Below are 16,927 nucleotides of genomic sequence, written 5' to 3' on the forward strand. Positions count from 1 at the left end.
ATTTGGCTTAACGATAGAATTGAGATTCAAATAGTGACAGGTTGCTTAATTGCTAATACATGTACGGTATGTTGTAATTTGATATGCTGTTACATTGTGAAGGAAAAAAGACAAATCTATACTGAAATTATAAAGCTGAAGAGTTTGTTTGTTTCAACGCCCTAATCTCAGGAATCGCTAGTGTGAAGATAAAGGTGTTTGTTACGAACTCGTTTCTATGAGCCATAAAGGTTTGTGTAGATACATACATACCTATAGTAACGACTATATCTCTTGTGGGAAAGACAGAGTCAACAGTCTTAACAAGACTGATTGGCCGCGTTCAGCTGTGTGGCTTAATAATAGAATTGAGATTCAAATAGTGACAGGTTGCTACCTCATCGCCTAAAAAAGGAATCCCATGTTTATAAGCCTATCCCTTAGTTACCTTTTATGGAATCCATGGGAAAGAGATGGAGTGGTCCTGTTCTTTTTTGTATTGGCGCCGGGTACCACACCTTTTGTGTAATTTAAAATAAGAAGAAGTACTTAATAAACTTCTTAGGAAGAATAATCATATCTTTTTATTCCAGCGCAACATATTATTTTAATAGCAAATTTCTTGAATATCACTATAAGTAAATGTTATGTGATAGCGAAGGGCTGCCTGCGACCGGTATTAAAATTAAGCAAAAAAAAAATAGGAAAACAAACACGTTAATTACATGGAGAACGCATTCTTTAAGCAGACTTTAGATAAAGATGTAAATAGGTAGAAATTATTAAACAAAAAATACAAAGCATACAACGAAATGTGTCACAACATTTTTGTTATCAATATTTCATCGGTTAGCCGCCGACACAAGCAAATCCACGGTCGTAAACCAATCACAATCGGGCCGGGCCGGGCCGTCAGTCGTACACCGTTTGAATACAAAATGGCGCGGGTCGGCCATTTGTTATTTTCGACAATATGCCTTTTGATTTTCCGGGAAAAGTGACGTTTTCCATTCGTTTGTGTCGTTATACAGGCTAACAGCGGCGGTGGTGTGATCGACGTTTCTAAAATAAATGTTATTTATAACTTAAACCTACCCGAAACCGCCGAGTTTGCTTGAAGAGAGTTATGAATGTAAATGAAGCGAAGAAGTATGCAGAGATCGTGGCAAGTGGAAAGATGTAGTCTCTGCCAAAAAAGGCGTGATTTTATGTATGTATAACCTGACAAAAATGAGCTTTGTTTTATATATTTTTTTTGACATATAAATTTAAGTCTTCTACTAATATTACATCATTTCACAAAAACATAGTCTGTGCTACATAATGTGTTTTACTTCACATTCGAGACAAGATAGACAATCTAAATGCTTACAAGAATTTATTGACAGTGGTGTCTATAAGCTACGAATCAGCTACGAATGCTACGCAAAACGCACTGAAACTGCTACGAAAATACTTGCATTTGCTACGATGTCTACGAGCTACGCTTTCTACGAGTATCAAATGTAAATTTAAGTGAAACAGAACAAATTTCCTTTTTATTTTACATACATACATACATATAATCACGTCTATATCCCTTGCGGGATAGACAGAGCCAACAGTCTTGTAAAAATTGATAGACTACGTTCATCTATTTGGCTTTAAGATAGACTTGAGATTCAACTAGTGACAGGTTGCTAGCCCATCGCCTATAAGAAGAATGCCAAATTTATAAGCCTATCCCTTAGTCGCCTTTTACGACGTCCATGGAAAAGAGATGGAGTGGTCCTATCCTTTTTTTATATTGGTGCCGGGAACCACAAGGCGACTTGTGCGTTGATATGTCAGTCAAACCAATTGTCAAATGGTTCAACGCAGTACAAAATTCTACGATTTTACTTTTCCACATCATAACAACCAAAACCCATGATTAAATCGGGCGAGCCGTATCAATTATTCGCGGGAAGCCATCTTGTAGACGAGTCGGGACAATTAACAGCTGTCACCGGACTTGCGCCGACGTCAGACGCCGGTAATGACAAGATTGCCATCTCTCTGCCGCTCTGATGGTTCTTGCATACTACAACGTAAATATATACTAGTACGTATACATACATACATACATAAAATCACGTTGTTAAAGAAAATGCTGCAGTGCAGTTTGTTACCGCTTCTTCTGCACTGACGACGCCTTGGAAGCGGCAGTAAACTTGGTTTTAAGTAATTTATTTGACGTCAACCAATGTTGATTTGACAATTATTAAGCGATATGAAGTATACTATAATAATAAATAAACATTTTGAATTTGAATCTATATCCCCTGCGGGGTAAACAGAGTAGACAGTCAGAGTATACGTTAGTGTTGTAACTAAATATATTGAGTTCTACAGACATATGTATATATGTATGTGGTTAGATACCGCCCGTTCAACTATCAGTACAAAAATTCAAGTGTCTTTCGTATGGATATCTCAAAGGCGATTAAGGGATAGGCTCATAAACTCGGGATTCTTCTTTTAGGCGATGGGCTAGCAACCTGTCACTATTTGAATCTCAGTTCTATCATAAAGCCAAACAACCGAACGTGGCCTTCTGAATCAGACTTTTGAAGATTGTTGGCTCTGTCTACCTCGCGAGGGATAGAAACGTGACGTATGTATGCACCCTAAGCATTGTCGTCAGTTAGTCACTCAGTTATAGTAATGGAGTGATGTTGGGTGTGGCAGAACAAACACGAAAGTAGCATAAACGCGGTAGAAATGAGAGCACTTAGGAGTATACTATGATAGGTGTAAAATTGAGTGACAGGATAAGGAACAGCGTGACATGGGAATGTTGTGATGTGAAAGAAAATGTAGTGACAGGAATAGAAAAGGGAATGCTTAGATGGTTTGGACATGTCGAGAGGATGAATGAAAGCAGGTTGACTAAGCAAATATACAAAAGAAATGTGAATGAAAACAAAAACTGTTGGTGTGGGAAGGCCTAGACGAACGTACCTTGATCAAATCGGAGACGTTCTAGAAAAAGGTCAGGTCAAGAATACCCGAAATCGACGAGCTTGCATAAAGAGAGTTATGAATGTGGATGAAGCGAATGAAGTATGCAGGGATCGTCGTAAGTGAAAAGATGTGGTCTCTGCCTACCCCTCTGGGAAAGGGACCGCGTGATTTATGTACGTATTGTAGCGTGGGTAGTCTGCCACCGTGAATACTAATTAGCGGTCGATACATCTCTCGGACACTAAGCCCGGACAAACGTAGAAATTCACATTAGTACAATAATTATATATTGGTACTAGCTGAGACCGCGACTTCGTCCGCGTGGAATTGTTATCATCATTGAAAATTGAAGCCCACAAGGAGGAATGAATATGATAGGAATAATGTTCCCCGTTTTTTTTTCACATTTTCCATTATTTCTTCGCTCCAAATTGTTGCAGCGTGATGATAAAAAGCCCAAAGCCTTCCTCGATAAATGCTAATAATATATTCAACGCAAAAATAATTTTTCAATTCGAACCAGTAGATTCTGAGATTAGCGCGTTCAAACAAACAAACTTTTCAGCTTTATAATATTAATTTAGATATTAACATATCAGGTGGCGAGCGTCGCTGGGAGAATCGATAGGATAATATGCGTGCTGCGCAGAAAGGCACAGGTTCGAATCCCACCACGGCCATGTACCAATGACTATTGTCGAACATTAGTTTAAATACTAACCGATACGGCGATCCGATCTTACGGCGAGGGAAAATATCTTGAGGAAAACCTGCACATAAAGCCAAACAGCTGAACGTGGCCTACCAGTCTCTTCAAGACTTTTGGCACTGTCTACTCCGCAAGGGATATAGACGTGCCTATATGAATGAACGAATGAATAAATCTATTTCACCCCTCTTTTTCTTTCGCGAGTTAAAAATACGCATGGCGAGCTGGTTGAACACCGTTGTAAATGAGGCTCGTCGTCCAAGCCGACCGTGCTATTAGTTAGCGTCGCTGGAGCCGGATTTATTTATTTACCTTCTCGATCACGACGCTCTGTGCGAAATTATTTTTACGCGACTCTCCTAAACTGGAGTATCATGTCTTTGAGTTTCTTTGTGTTCCATTATATCCTATACTACATACTATATACATACAAACATACATATAATCACATCTATATCCCTTGCGGGGTAGACAGAGCCAACAGTCTTGTAAAGTCTGATAGGCCATGCCCAGCTGTTTGGCTTATTGATAGAATTGAGATTCAAATGACATGTTGCTAGCACATCGCCTAAAAGAAAATTGTCGAGTCTATAAGCCTATCCCTTAGTCGCCTTTTACGACATCCATAGGAATGAGACGGAGTATTCCTATTCTTTTTTTTATTGGTGTCAGGAACGACACGGCACATTATACAGGGTGACTTTTAATTCAACTGCATAAATTTAACTATTAAGTGTACTCATCTAATAAAAATATAAAAATCCACGATCCTAAATACGTCATATCACCCCTGCCGGCGGAAAAGCGACGCGTAAGATTCAGAGGTCAACGACACAATTCATTCAGCTGAGCGATCTCGATAACTTCTACTTTACTTGATCTTGATACTTGAAAAATAATTAATTTTTCAGACATTTATTTACATTGTTTTAATTTCTTTTTGTAGTATTGGTCTTTAATAAAGCGTGTGACGTAGTTTTTGAGGGTTTTTTAAATGTGAAAATGATGACGTTAAATTTTAATAAAAATAGGCTCAAACGGCTCAGAAGCATGGGTATAGTCTATGTTTAAAAGGATGCAGTTGTTTTAAATGTCACCCTGTATACATATTATGTTATAAATTATTATACTATTATTAATTATATACATATATTATAAAGTCCGTCACTCTATATACTCTAATTGTGCGATTCGGCATACTGGGTGTTTTTGGTTGAAGGCGTAGCATGCAACGCTGTGATTGGCTAATGGCATGTGACGTTTGATAATGTCGTCAAATCCATGCTGAGCATATAATGTAGGTAGGTATGTTATACATGTCATGTTTTCATATTTTATTTAATGTTATTGGGTTTTACTTCCCAGGAATGGAAAAATCTTTATACTACCACAGTAAAGTTAACATTATCCATAATAAAACTATCATCATATTTATTTCGAATCCAACATTCTTTTATCAAAAAAAATAAAAATATCAAAAGCCATTCAATCATTAATGAAAACATGAATCATTTATTTTCATTGGACGCAGAATCTGAAATATGAGGAGGCCGACCATTGACTTGCAAATGTATTAAAAATACCACCATTTTCCCAGAACATCCCTATTCACGATATTCAGACTTCCATTTAGGTTTCTGAATGTACCTATGTGCTATTCAAATTAATTCTGCGCCGAGGTAAAACTAGTTAAAAAAGTACACTCTATGTGAAATGTTAATACAGGCGATTTCGCAGTTAATTTGGATAGGTTAATATGCATTTAACTGTACATAAAGATATCTGAATTAAAATAGTGGTGTTAGGTTACATACATACATATGGTCACGTCTATATCCCTTGCGGGGTAAAAAGAGCCAATAGTCATGAAAAGACTAATAGGCCACGTTCAGCTGTTTAGCTTAATGATAGAATTGAGAGTAAATGGTGACAGGTTGCTAGCCCATCGCCTCAAAGAAGAATCCCAAGTTTATAAGCCTATCTTTTAGTTGCCTTTAACGACATCCCTTTATTGCACATAAAATTACCTATAACAATACATTTATTCTAAGCTTATGTAAGTATAAATACATACATACATAAAATCACGCCTTTTTCCCGGAGGGGTAGGCAGACTACATCTTTTCATTTGCCACGATCTCTGCATACTTTAAAAAATAAATACATACCTGATACGCAGGTATCTTCAAAGTTATCAAGGCACCAACAAACTTATTAGGTTCGTCCGCTTTTTTTCAATTCCGATGCTAATTAATTACGTTACTCATTTTTATTAAATTGTCTTAATTAAAATCCCATGAGAACATTACGAATTCAATTTCAAATATTTTTTTGTGATAGTATCTTAAGACGAGGGGCGTCGGAAGACTCTCAAAGCATCCCATTTCGATCTCCTCAGGATAAACATTTAAAGAATAAGTACGTTTTTACGAGTAGGACAAAAGAATTCGGCGCTTTTCCTTAAAAAAAAATCTAGTCAATAGGGAAAATTGGTTTCATCTTGAACATTTCGGATTAATTATGTCTTTTGTTTAATGTAGATACTTCGTTCAGTGTATTTTTTAATGAAAGAATTCATTAAATTAAGGTTTTAATTAAAATGTAATTTATTTTATTAATACCTTCGTTTTATGATTCTTTATATTAATAAATTAAAAGTTTATTGGACAAAATAAAATGTACAAAAGGCGGACTGCCTGCCATATCCTGGCGTCATGCGGATAGACGGACAGTCACACAGCAGAGATTTATTAGTAAGGTCCCGTTTTTACGTAAGGAACCCAAAAAATAGGTTAACACCCGTTACATAACATAGCTTCGGGTAAAATGCGTAAAAAAAATCAAGACTTACCATAAACTACTTCCTTTCATTTTGTGAGTCCAATCTTGATCGATTTAATACCATCTGCAACAAAATATAATATACATTAATAACACGTAAACATATCTAAATACAAATACTTCTTTCCGACTAAAAACAAAAGATACTATACAATGCGTTCAAATTCTATTAGCAAGAAATGTCCATATTAAAATTAATAGATGTAGAAAATAAAGGCGGGTGGCTTCAAAAAGTGAAGCATTTAATGGCGGCGTAGTACGCATAGAGTGACAGAAAACTTGCATTCGATAGATAATCTATGACGCATCTATGACGTAACGGCGGCCGCTGTCACACTATTGGGAGAGTGTGTGCGTGAGGCGTGTACGTATACTATTGGTACTTCATTTAGACGTATAATAAAACTCCGTCTGCCTTATTATCTACGTCTATCTCGAGTTTAATAAACAAGTTATTTCAAAATTTCAAAATTTTTATTCATTATTATAGGATACTTCATATCGCTTAATAATTGTCAAAACGTATGGTTTAACAACATTGGTTGACGTCAAATAAATTACTTAAAACTAAGTTTACTGCCGCTTCCAAGGCGTCAGTGCAGAAGGAGCGGTAACAAACTGCACTGCAGCATTTTCTTCAACAACGTCAACTTCACAATATCAGTTAAACTTAGAATAGAATATAATATTTAAATATCTGACGAAATATTCGTATTGAAATAATAAGCTTTACTTTATTCATGTTTTTCAATTAAGACAATGTGCATTCGTCCACGATTTAGATTTAAGACATCTATATTTGTAACTTGACATCCGGTGAAAATGCTGCAGTGTAGTTTGTTCCGCCGCTTCTTCGTCACACGCGCTTTGGAAGCGTTAGTAGTTATAATTAGATTTAAGTGATGTGACGTCAATAAGTGATACCTTGTATAAGGTAGCATTTGGAATTCTATGTTAATTTTATTTTTAAATAAACTTCATTAATTTTTTACCTATTGACAATTAACTACACAACAATTTGCCCTCACAGGTACTTCTTATTCCCTCTAAATGTCGAAAAGGACAAACCGCCCACGTTCTTCGTAACTTTTGGACAAGTAAACAAACAATGTCGATATAAAAGCGTGGGTGGGATATAGTGGGTTGGAGTTGAAATGCCAGTGAAAGTCAACTTAACCGCCATATTTGAGGCACACGTGGATCTAAAATCTCTGAAAATCTCAATCGACCGTGGTGAAGTTAAACAGGCGTCTAAGGGTCAGAGTTCACATCATAGAGATAGGACGCGGCAATTTAGAAGCGCAAAGCGTTATTTTTTTATTTTACTTTATTACAAAATTCTTTACGCTGCATACACACATACTACTAATATTGTAAATGCGAAAGTTTGTATGTCAGTATGGATGTTTGCTACGAATTCGATATTTCGTCAAATAAATAAAGATAAAATAAAATATGTACACACTGTACAAATTATATCAACATCATGTCAAAAATGCACAAGCATTTAAGAGGCCATTATGTCAAGCTCGGGCCACACATGTTTATCATTAATATAATCCTCCGTGCTGTAATAGGCTTTCCTACAAAGCTCATCTTTAATGTAATTTTTGAATTTTCTATAATTCATTTCAAGAACACTTTTTGGTAATTTATTATAAAATCTTATACAACAGTAGACAGAGCCAACAGTCTTGAAAAGACTGAGAACTTTTTTGTATTGGTGCCGGGAACCACACGGCATTTTCTTCTACTCACTCAAATTATTGTACACTATCAAATATCATAAGCAAGGATCTATAGTAGTAATATTATATAATGTACGCACCTACAGAATTTCTAACATAATATCCATTTACGCCATCAGATCTCATCGCAAGAATACAAAAGGATTATTCCCAGCTCAGTGCAGATTGCCGGCATCCACAGAGGGTGATTCCTAACGATATTCTGCCCGTAAAAGTGGGTCGCGCTGCGCTCGTAAAATTCTTATTGAGACCATTATGATAATTTATACAGTAGCGGGTGGGGGCAAGGGCGTAGCTAGGATTTTATTATGAGGGGGTTTAGTAGGAACAATTGGGGGACTCATCAGTTGTCTTCTCACATTCCTCTTCACTTTTTACTTCATTTAGACTTTTGATTAAGTTGATTAGAGACATTGTTTAGAATGGGGGAAAAATTATAAATTTTGCGTGGTTCCCGGCACTTAAAAAAAGAACCATCTGTCCCATGGATGCCGTAAAAAGCGATTAAGGGAAAGGCTAAGATACTGATGATTCTTCTATTAGGCGATGGTTTAGCCACACAGGTGAACATGGCCTTTCAGTCTTTTCAAAATTGTTCAAATTCAGTTTGTTACCGCTTCTTCTGCACTGACGCCTCGGAAGCGGCAGTAAACTTAGTTTTAAGTAATTTATTTGACGTCAACCAATGTCGTGAAACCAAAAGATATGACAATTATTTAGTGATATGAAGTGTGTGTTGAATTCAAATTCAAATTCTAAAATTTTATTCATTATAATGGGATACTTCATATCACTTAATAATGTAACAAGCAATGCAATTTCCTAGCGAGCTTTTCTAGGAAGGGCAACTGCCCTCTACACCTTTCTATCGTTACGCCCATGGGGTGGGCGGTCCGATGGCGGCGCGATAGCAGGGCGTTGGTATCGGCCCAGATCAAATCTAAGTTTGCAAAAGGAAAGTCTTAAGTACATTGCAGGTTATCAACAGTAAAATAATTTTAGTCCCATCGAGATTTATTAACTAGTCTTTTTAAATAGTCACAAATGATTTGTAAACAAGTTGAACACAATCAGTTTTGATTATTTCTTTCCCTTATTCAATTACCTCAAGACATGAGATGTTAGTTATTTTGAAAAAAAAATGAAGGACTTAATATATATCATTTACATGATACTATGATACTGATTCACCCAATCCAAGAGCCATGGTCAAAGTCATGTCCCGGGCTCCTCTCCAGTTTTGAGAGATAGAGAGATATTGCAACCGGTACTAAAGCCAGGAGGAAGAAGATTATACTATAAACCTATACTAAGATATATAACTATTGCATTAGCGATAAGCCTTTGTACCAGCTCTATCTGTTTTGTTTTATATGTTTTACTCTTATCGTGCAATAAAGAGTCTATCTAATCTATCTATCTAACATATATATGACATACAGAGATTATTTACTCTCTCACGGCTTCGACAACTATCGTCTCACAAATGAGGGAGCAATTTTTCAATAGAAACTAAACGAATCCCGTTAATTTATCCCTAATTAGGGACGCGCCCCAAACAATCCGGCGCAGTGGCATAGTGACGACATCGAGCTGTTTTAAAAAAAAATTACTGTAGAATAATTTGCATTGTTATATACGTCCCTTTCATTCATAATTAACAAGTTAATAATATCAGGATACTGTCTACACGTTCAGAATATTAAATTGCGTGTTGCTTTTGCAACTTACAACCTATTTGAATTTCAATTACTTTATTAAGACATCTGCAGCATATTCTCTTTGATGCAATTTCCAAAAGTTTGATTGGAAGTTCTATCATTAAGACAAATAGCTCAATGTGGCCTATCTGTCTTTTCAAGACTGTTGGCTCTGTCTACCCCGCATGGGATATAGACGTGATTATATGTATGTATGTAGTTTGGAAAGGCAGCAAAATGGCGTAAAGACCATCTTGTTTACATCGCCTAATTCAAGAATGATTCCGTGTGGTTTTCGACACTTCATATGTCTCTTTATATGACCAGCACCAATAGAAAACAGAATAGGACTACTCCAGCTCTTTCCCATGGATGTCGTAAATGGCGACTAAAGGATACGCTACAACCTTGGGATTCCTCTTGTAAGCTATGGGCTAGCAACCTGTCACTATTTAAATCTCAATTCCATCGTAAAGCCATTCAGCTGAACGTGGCCTCGTGTCAGTTTTTTCAAGGCTGTCGCCTCTATCTACACCGCAAGCGATATAGACGTGACTATATGTATGTATGTATACCATTGCTGGAGAAATGTTAGCTTTCATTCATCACTATGAAGCTTCCAGAATGTTTGTCATAACCTGTTCAATCCTGTCTTCAACATGACAACAAACTTGTGAGCGCTGAAAATCGATGAATATGCATGAGATTAGGAGCTTTAGGGATCAACATTTCAACTTGTGAAGCACGAACAAACATACAAACAAATGTAAGCTCGCGGCTCCGCTTGCGTCAAGAGAAAACATACATACATACATATGGTCACGTCTATATCCCTTGTGGGGTAAACAGAGCCAACAGTCTTGAAAAGACTGATCGGCCACGTTCAGCTATTTGGCTTAATGATAGAATTGAGATCCAAATAGTGACAGGTTGCTAGACCATTGCCTAAAAAAAGAATTCCAAGTTTGTAAGCCTATCCCTTAGTCGCCTTTTACGACATCCATGGGAAAGAGATGGAGTGGTCCTATTGTTTTTTGTATTGGTGCCGGGAACCACACGGCAAGAGAAAACACCTGTTAATTTCCCTTCAAAATGAATAAATTTCAAAATTCCCTTGAAAATTTATCAAAAGTGCACCCCCAGACCTCGTACGGAACCTACATTCCATTTTTAAAACCTTACCTTACGATTTGTGCTTTGATATACCAGTCAGTTAGTCAACATCTTCTTTTACATATACATACATACATACATATAATTAAGTCTATAGAGAAGACAAAGCCAACAGTCTCGAAAAGACTGAAAAACCACGTTCAGCTGTATGGCTTCATGATTGAATTGAGATTTAATTAGTGACAGGTTGCTAGCCCATCGCCTAAAAGAAGAATCCCAAGTTTGTAAGCCTATCCCTTAGTCGCCTTTAACGACATCCACGGGAACGAGATGGGGTGGTCCTGTTCTATTTTTTATTGGTGCCGGGAACCACACGGCATTTATTCATGAATATAGAATATATCAGAGATTAGTCATAAAAACTATAAATACAACAAATTATACCTACATTAGTGTATTTTTATGATACATCAGCACATTTTTGTGAACGTTTTACGTTACAGATTGTGAGTCGATGAACAGCGTATCGATTCGGGACACATCAATGTATCGATTCCGGTCCTGTCTTGCCTGACCCACTGACTCTAATCTCTTGTGAAGGACTAGTCGACGCCCGCGACTCCGCCCGCGTAAAAGAAAAATCTCGGTAGTTATCCGTTCCCTTGGGAATTTCGGGAAATTCTCTCTTAGTCCACCTTTTTAAACTCTAAACCCAGCGGCAAAAAGCACAAGTAAAAGTTACAACATATCAACTAAATTAAAAATATATAAGACTGTAAAAAATGTATCTTGATCAAATTAAGGACGTCCTGGTAAAGGGACAGGTCAAAAGTACCCGAAACCGCCGAGCTTGCATGAAGAGAGTTATGAATGTGGATAAAGCGAAGGAAGTATGCAGAGATCGTGGCAAGTGGAAAGAGGTAGTCTCTGCCTACCCCTCCGGGAGAGAGGCGTGATTTTATGTATGTATGTAAGACTGTAAAGAGATGAATGGAGGACGCTCCACTTAACTCCACCGACAAGAGCTCTTAAATTTAATCAGATTTGGATTCTGCTTTGTCCTGTCAGTCAACAACGCCATCTGCACAAAGCGTACGAATTTAAATTTAACGACATTCAACAAAAAAGCGGCGAATTTAGCGCCGCCTACATTGAATTAAACACCACCTACCTACAAAATGCGATGAATTTTTTGTTTGTAAACCTTAGATCCAAAAGCTCACATTTGTTCGTGTCGGTTGCGTGACATAAAACTATTTATTTCTATACTTAAATCCGCAACGGCTAGTTTGAATGAAATATTTAGCTGCGTGGGAGTAATTTATGCTTCGAAAACAGTTTCAAAAGAAAATACATTAATTAAATAGATTTTATCAACCCTGAAATTTCTTAATGCAAAATATAGGCAAATTAAATAGGTTAGGTAGGTTTTTACGAAAAAACTTTAGTACATTTATGCACGGAATAGATACATAAATACATATAGTCACGTCTTTATCCCTTGCGGGGTAGACAGAGCCAACAGTCTTGAAAAGACTGAGAGGCCGCGTTCAGCTGTATGGCTTTACGTTGGAATTGATATTCAAATAGTGACAGGTCGCTAGTCAATCTCCTTCAAGAGGAATCCCAAGTTTATAAGCCTTTCCCGTAGTCGCCTTTTATGACATCCCAGGGATATGGAGTGGACCTTTTTTTCTATTGGTGCCGGGAACCACATAGCAGCGATCACGAGTGTAGTACAATAATATAATCACAATAATAAATAATAATAAATACTATATACGTTACGTGCGCGTTTTATACCTGTATTTTTTATAAATAGTATAATAACAATATATAGCAATCGTTTATTTTTTTATTAATGTACACAAAATTATATACAGGAGCATTTATTAAAGTAATTCTAGTACAATGGTGCTACTTATTTCCAAAGAAATCTCTTCCAGTAGACCCATGAAAGGAGTGATGAATTTGAGCGGTATGGCGTGTGCATAAATATCGTTTAACATATTTAACTGAAGCATGAAAGCAGAATAAATGCAGTGGAAATGAGAGCGTTAAGGAGTATGATGGGTGTGAAATTGAGTGACAGGATAAGGAACAGCGTGATAAGGGAATGTTGTGATGTGAAAGAAGATGTAGTTACAGGAATAGAAAAGGGTATGTTAAGATGGTTCGGTCATGTGGAGAGGATGAATGAAAGCAGGTTGACTAAGCAGATATACAAGGAGAGTGTGGAGGGAAAGGTCGGAGTGGGAAGACCTAGACGAACGTATCTTGATCAAATTAAGGACGTCCTGGTAAAGGGTCAGGTCAAAAGTACCCGAAACCGCCGAGCTTGTATGAAGAGAGTTATGAATGTGGACGAAGCGAAAGAAGTATGCAGAGATCGTGGCAAGTGGAAAGAGGTAGTCTCTGCCTACCCCTCCGGGAAAGAGGCGTGATTTTATGTATGTATGTATATTTAACTGACACCTTTAGCTGGCTGGGAATATGGAACAAATAAAGATATTAAACGTGCTTGTTCAATCGATTACGACTCGACTCGATTACGCGAAATCGAATTAAACATTCAAACAACATCACCACAGTTTGTCGACCAATATTTGGTTTGTAGTAATTGGCGAATTGGCCATCCGAACAACGTTATTAAGTTCGCAAATTGTGAAGCGGTTAAAACCGGTTTGGACCGGTTAAAATCAGCCACCTGAAAGCAGTATTGCCAACATAGCGATTGCGGCGCAAAATCTGGCCTTTTGATCTCGTCAGCGCCTAAATTTCGAATCTTAGCGCCTTCTTTTTTTTTAAATTCAATGACAAGGTACTATGATATTAAAGGTTGGATGTTGATGATCAAATGTTTTAAAAAAAATTTAGTTCAATCACAAAGCCGAATACACGAGCAAAAAAGGGGTCGTTCCGGTTCTATTTGCTCAATAATTATGAGTAAACCTACGCGGGCGGCGTTTTTTTGCTCGTCAATATTGTCCCAAAGATCGCGTTTTTTTTTCAATAACGGCGAGCTAGCGCTGTTTTGGGACCGATTTAGCGCCTTCTCGCCGGAGCGAGTTGGCAACAGTGCACACTGAGTAAACAACTACACGCGGTAACTGCGGAAATTAAAATCGTGATAGCCAAGACATCATACGAGTATATGTATGTAGCTACGTCATCACCGTAAAATGAATAAAATGTATTAATATTATAAAGCTGAAGAGTTTGTTTGTTTGTTTGAACGCGCTAATTTCAGGAACTACTGGTTCGAATTGAAAAATTATTTTTGTGTTTAATAGACCATTTAACGAGGAATGCTTTACGCTATAAAACATTACGCTGCAACTATAAGGAGCAAAGAAATAATAGAAAATGTGAAAAAAAAAACGGGAAAAATTATTCATCCTTGAGGGCTTCCGTTGCGTGCGCTGCGAAAACGGTTCAAGATACCAAAAATACATATATGTATCAAAGCATTATTCCTCTTGAAATAATCTGAAACAATATTCCACGCGGACGAAGTCGCGGGCAACAGCTAGTCCTTAATAAATGGAATATTAAGCCAAACAGCTGCACGTGGCCTATCAGTCTTTACACGACTGTTGGGTCTGTCTACCCCGCAAGAGATATAGACGTAATTATATGTACCTACATATGTGTTTTAAAAACAATATAGCTTGACCTAACGTGTTGTTATTTCAATATCCTCAGAGCAATACCAAAGCGGTAACACACGTAACTTTGAGCCTGCAAATGCACAATATGCCTCGTACATACACATTGCACATTGCACATAGCATTGTGCGCGCACCTGCAGCTGAGATGCAGGCATTCAGGCAGCTCTCGAGAACATTGCATCGCAACGACACTTGCATTGTAATTACTTCATTCTTTTGTAAGTGGTATTTTAGTCCTTAGGTATAATAATTGATTTTAAACTTTTTTAAGCCGAACCACACGGCCTACACAAATAGAGAAAAGAGTAGGACCACTCCATCTCTTCCCCATGGATGTCGTAAAAGGCGACTAAATGATAGGCTTTTATAATTGGGATTTCTCTTAGGCGACGACGACTTCATTCTTTTGTATGTGGTATTTTAGTCCAAAGGTATAACTGATTTTAAACTTTTTAAGCCGTATGGTGCCCGGCACAAATAGAGAAAATAGTAGGACCACGCCATCTCTATCCCATTGATGTCGTAAAAGGCGACTAAGGAATAGGCTTTTTATACTTGGGATTCCTCTTAGGCGATGGGCTAGCAACCCGTCACTATTTGAATCTCAATTCTGTCATTAAGCCAAACAGCTGCCCGGCACATTAGAATAGAACCACTCCATATCCTCCCATGGATGTCGTAAGAAGCGACTAAGGGAAAAGGTTAAATAAACTTGGGATTCTTCTTGTAGGTTGATGGACTAGCAACCTGCCACTATTTGAATCTCATCTCATAGACATAAACATCGACATATATATCACGTCTATATCCCTTGCGGGGTAGACAGAGCCAACAGTCTTGAAAATACTGATAGGCCACGTTCAGCTGTTTGGCTTGATGATAGAATTGAGATTCATATAAAGTGACAGCCTATCGCCTAAAAGAAGAATCCCAAGATTATAACCCTATCCTTTAGTCGCATTTTACGACATCCATGGGAACGATACGGAGTACTTAGTCCTATTCTCTTTTCTATTGGTGCCTGGAACTACACGGTATTACAGAATAGAATAGAAAAATATAAATCATATTTTTTTTTATATTAACAAATTAAGTTTTAGCTACGAGTAAAACCAACCATAAAGATTTAATACAAAACAAACAAAAAATCCCAAATTCAACCCCAAAACCCCAAAAAATCAGTCCAGCCCAAGAAATCGCCACATCACAAAACAAAATAAAACAACCACACTCACGACTAGAGGTTCAATGTTTCGTTGTGGGCGTACTGCTCAGGTCAGGTCTCATCTCATTCATTATAAAGCCATGTAACTGTACGTGATAATATGTATGTATGTTGTATACATATATTTATGCCTTCAGAGCTTTCAGTAGATTGTATTGGATGTCAAATAATTGTAGTGACGAAAAGAAAAAAGAAAGTCAATTGATTCGACCGCATCAACTTTTTCCAATAACAGTATTTATATTTATTCGGAGATTTGTGTTTCCTTAGTGATGAAAAAAAGGAGAGAAAACTATTTTTATTAAGGAAAATCATTTCAAAAAATCGTTACGCCGTATTTAACGCACAAAAATCTATCGCCCTTTCGCTTTTTATTATGACGTAGCTTATCCCTTAATTGCCTTTCGACATCGATGGAATAGAGATGGAGTGAGTCCTATTCCTTTTTCTACTAATTCCGGAAACCCCTCAAGGCATTGTAATTTAATATATGTAAATCCAGCTGTAACAGATTTCAGTTTAGAAGTAGCAGTCGACTTGTCGAAGTTGAAGACTTCAAAATTGCTAACCTTACGAGTGGAGATAGGTATAATACCTTATTAGATCAAAAGTACCCGAAACCGCCGAGCTTGCATGAAGAGAGTTATGAATGTGAATGAAGCGAAGGAAGCATGCAGAGATCGTGACAAGTGGAAAGATGTAGTCTCTGTCTACCCCTCCGGGAAAGAGGCGTGATTTTATGTATATATATATGTTACGAGTGGAGATAACTTCAAAATGAGCCCATGTAACGGTCGGGACTTCGAATTCCATATGAGTTATCTCATAAATAATGGCTCAAAACTCCTAGATTTAGACTCGTAGATTTTATTTATGCCTTGCGACGTGTGGTTCCCAGCACCAATAGAAAAAAGAATAGGACCACTACATCTCTTTCCCATGGATGTCGTAAAAGA

The 16,927-nt window shown here is 37.3% G+C and overlaps 1 protein-coding gene across 2 annotated transcripts in view; it reads right to left on the minus strand.

Moving 5' to 3' along the window:
• Positions 1–16,927, minus strand: part of LOC106134651 (stress-activated protein kinase JNK) — a 109,005-nt gene that overhangs the window by 30,286 nt on the left and 61,792 nt on the right. For both annotated transcript variants that reach the window (XM_060948826.1, XM_060948827.1), the window contains one exon: positions 6,525–6,578. The gene's annotated coding sequence lies outside the window, so the exon portion shown is untranslated. The remainder of the gene's footprint in view (positions 1–6,524; positions 6,579–16,927) is intronic.

This window comes from Amyelois transitella, chromosome 17 (genome assembly GCF_032362555.1).
Source record: "Amyelois transitella isolate CPQ chromosome 17, ilAmyTran1.1, whole genome shotgun sequence".
NCBI lineage: Eukaryota > Metazoa > Arthropoda > Insecta > Lepidoptera > Pyralidae > Amyelois > Amyelois transitella.